The sequence below is a fragment of the Pteropus vampyrus genome, unplaced genomic scaffold (genome assembly GCF_000151845.1).
Source record: "Pteropus vampyrus isolate Shadow unplaced genomic scaffold, Pvam_2.0 Scaffold33, whole genome shotgun sequence".
Classification (NCBI taxonomy): Eukaryota; Metazoa; Chordata; class Mammalia; order Chiroptera; family Pteropodidae; genus Pteropus; species Pteropus vampyrus.
The window spans coordinates 10079007-10083397 of NW_011888814.1; positions in this window are offsets into that span (position 1 = coordinate 10079007).

A 4391-nucleotide genomic window follows, 5' to 3' on the forward strand; every position below is an offset into this window, starting at 1 on the left:
ACTTTTTTTGGTGATGATGCTCATTTTCCTGCCCAGTTATCCTGTCTCATTAACTGAACTTGGGACCAAGAGCATTCATTTTCAAGACGGCCATCTAGATGAGAATAGTAGCTGGTTGTGGGAATTAAATTTTTAAAAACTGGGATGCTGAATGATTTATGGGGTGGGAGGAGGGGAGTCAAATGTAAAAGTGCAGCCTCTCCAAACACGACGCACTCATATTAGAAGTTAATGGCCAACAATGCAACTGCCGGCCTTCCAGTCAAAGTCGTGTGGATAAGAACCTTCTAAACAGGAACATTTTATTTATTGAGGGAATCTGCCAGAGGCCTCCCTGGAATATAGGAATTAGGGATGCTCTTTCTTGGGTTGAAGAGGGATACGCACAGCTGAGAAAGACGGGAAACTTCTCAGGGAAAGATCAGAAAAGGAAGTGGTTCAGGTTTAAAAATTATCCCATAAAACCTTCATTTGTTATTGAGGCAAAGATTGGGCCCCTCTTTTTTTCCTATCTGTGCGCGTGTCAGGCGGCCCCCAATCTAGTGGAATGGAAAAAACAGTGAACTGGGTATGAATGAGTAGGCTTTGCTTTCCACTACCAGTTTGCTAAGACACACACTTTCCAACTAGTGTGTTAAAAAACAACAACAAAAAGTCAAGTCTGAAGTTTAATATTCATTTTTGAAAATTGTTAAAGTGAGGGGAACCCTTTCACAATGTACATGTGTATCAAATCATCTACAGTACACTTTAAGTATTTTACAGTATTATTTGTCAATTATACCGCAATCAAGATGAAAAATAAAGATTAGAACTTCTGGTTGAATAAATACTTTCTACTTGTCGGTATCAGCCTGTCCTGGTAATAGCTCTGTGGCCTTCTGCAAGTCCTATCGGCTCTCAGAAACTGTTTCCTTATCTGTCCATTGAAAAGGTTAAGGTGAATGTCCTCTAACCTTCCTTTCAATTCCAAATTCAAATGCTGAAATTTAAATCATTTTGTGACTTATTTCCCCCTTTAAATATCTTTGATCTTAATCCTATACTAATTTCACCTTAAGAAAAAAAATAAAATGGGAACAGCGGGGGAGGGGATATAGGCAGGCTTGTCAGCACAGATTCAAGGGTTAACTGCCTGCTGAGTCCTGGACATTCACAGTTTTAAGAACAGGAAATGAATTGGAATCCAAAATGGAAACGTAATAAACTCCCTATGTATTAATTCTAACCTTTGCCGACATCTGCGACATAGTCTCATTACAGAAATAGACTTCATTCACGAATGCATGTTGAGCCACTTCCAAACCCACTGCAAGCTGCTGTGAACTCCAGAAATCAAAGAACACAAAGCCAAAACTAAACTAGAACATAAGTTACTGTGAAAGGAAAACTTTGGATTACCCATGCTATTGTACCTTTACATTAAGGTGGTAAATTGAAAATGAGTTATACACATATATTAATTTGCCCCTTCAGTCAGAGGTGCCAGTTTTATTTATGGCACCAGTTATTGATGTAGATATACCCAAAATATTGAAATTCTTGGGAATCTATCTGCCTAAAAGGTCCAACTGAAAATGCCAGATATTCAGGAAATATACTCAGATATTCATGTTGGTTACACAGATTTTAAAGGAGAATGCTTCTTTCAACTTGATCTATAGAGAGATACATATGGGACGCTATCTTTAATTAAACAGTAGACTATAAATTGAAAATAGTTACTTAAAAATATTTAACAATTAGTAATGCTTCAAACTTAGAAAAATCTGAGGTTTTATTTATTTATTTTTTCTATTAAAACCCCCTCTCTTTTAATAAGTAGTATTTTCCTTGTGTGGCAATCACAGCTCATTAACAATGTAAAACCAAAAGTTTTTTTTTTTTTTAGAGCTTTAAATGTTGCGGCAACAGTATTTGGAGCCAAATAGCATATGGTTCTGATAAGACCATGGTTATCGCCGATTCCCGACAGGTTTTCTATAACTGAGATCCTTCACACACGAACCTGACTAAGCTTTCTTCTCTCATGCACATTCTGTATAACTGGATGACACCAGTATCTGCCCTCATACTCTTCACCCAATGCTTAGCACTTTGGACACAATAAATGCTATTAACATCATTGTTTTCTCTGCCGTATAAATTATCACAAAAATACATAGGCTAGATCAAAACGAATGCATCCCTAAGTACAAGAAACACAACTAAAATAATTTGCTGAGAGTACCATGAGTATTTCTGCACATGGCAATAATAGTAGCTCCTATGAACTGAGCACTTAAAAAGAACCAGGCATTTTGTTTATCTTATTTCACGACAACAATATAAATACTTAGACTTTAGTATTATTAAGGATCGAAGCTCAAAACTAGCAACTCATAACACGCTGTTTAAAATCCTATTGTTTACCGTCTTGTTATTCTTTTATTCACGCTTTTAAAAAAAGTGCTTGGCTACCTGATGTGACTTCTCATGCTTTTCATGATCAATCTAGGTGCCTTGATTAAAAGAATAATAGTTTCTATTTTCACTTGTTTCCCTTCTCAGAAAATAAAGGAAGTGGCCAGGAAAATTGGACAAGTATGAAATATTTTTAAAAATACCTATTGCTCTCTTTGTTTGGGCTTATTAAACTCAAACACGGTATTTTGTATTCCCAAACACTGTTTAGATTTCTGCCATAATTTGTCCCCTTGAACTATTAATAACATCCTTTTCAGCTCTGCCATTCTCTGAAGCTGGTATAACCTTGTCCTGTAATACTTAGTTTATCTTTTGAAATAAAGGGAAGAAGCAGTAAATTCTGATGGAGTCATAGCAGGGGGCATGGATCTAGTGTTCTCTTTCTTATTCTCTCAAAGTTACTGGTTAACAGGACTAACGTACACATTACAGTGTTTCCCTCTTGGCTTCCAGGCATGCACTGTGTGCCATGAGTAAACAAGGACACAAAACTGGGGAATGCTGTCTCATTTACTGCCTATGAAACCTAAGAAACATTCCTCAAAGACAGGTGAATATTAGTTTAGTTTTGTTTCGCACATTATAATCTTTGTGATTTGTTTTATGCACTGAGTAATCTTAAATGTATACGTTTATAAATAAACTTGCCTCTGAAATCAATGAGAATTTTGCTAAAATAAGCATTACACAAAAGTCACTATGGTATTCTAATTAGGGCTTCGAAACAAACAACAGATTTTAGATTCTCGCTTTTTCCAAAACTAGACTTACAGCTAGAACAAAACATACCTTTCATGTAATAAACCAAGCTGCAAACTCGAATTTAAAACTTAAGTTCTTAACTCTCTTGGAAGAGTGCACTGTCATTTCTAAAAGTTTAAACTGGATGCTGGCTTGCTGGGTGCTCTATTAAGTGATTATTTTGTAGCCCCATTAAGAACACATGAAAGTAATGAATCAAGTTTTCCCGTCACATCCTTTTCCCCCAGAAGATAACTTCTCGAATAGGTGATATGGTATGAATTCATTTCATTTCATTAAATATTGAGCTAGAAACTGTAAAAATGCTTGAGATTAGGTGTGTGACTTTAATGCATTCCAATATTCAAGCTTACCTGTGTAGTATGAAAGTTTAAGGTCCTAAAAATGACAGACTTCAGGATAGAAAAACGATGCAATACTGCATTTGGGCCAGCAGGTGTCTCTATGCAGCCCATGACACCAACCAAGGAGGTACAGACAACCCCCTTCTCCAATTACTATAATTCTGTGATCCCTGGACCAAGAAGGGCCTGAAGTAGGAGATCAGACCATCAAAATAGTTATATTTCTGAGAAATTGAATATGTATATCTAAAAAAAATAGGAATTTAATGAAAAATAAGTTACTTTTTTAAAAATTATACTTAATATATGCAAAATCTAATAGTACAGAAGAATCCATTTCATTCAAAATGGTAAATAAAATGATTCTTGGCTATTGGCGAGGAGAGAAATGTCAAAGTTTAAACGGAAAAAAAGTTGACGAGTGAATGATATGTGAAAAAAATAGAAACAGAAGTTTAGTCACAAAAGGAAGGAGAACGTTTGCACATAAAAATTAAGATAACACAAGTTGGAAGGGATTTTTATGCATAAAAAAGACTTGTGCCCATTACTACAGAAAATGGAGAGAAAGACAAGAAAACATGCTTCCCTAGCATAGCATAAAAATATTGCAAGTTTGTCAAAGTATTCCAGACTAGCAGGTCATGAAATCCATTACGAGAAGATTCAAAAAGAAGAGATAAAAACAGTCATGGACATGGACATGCAAAGTAGATATAGTCAGGGGATATAGTCAATAATATCGTAACAACCACGAATGGTGTCAGATGGGTACCAGACTTAGCAGGTGGTCAGCTCGTAAGTTAATGTCTGATCACC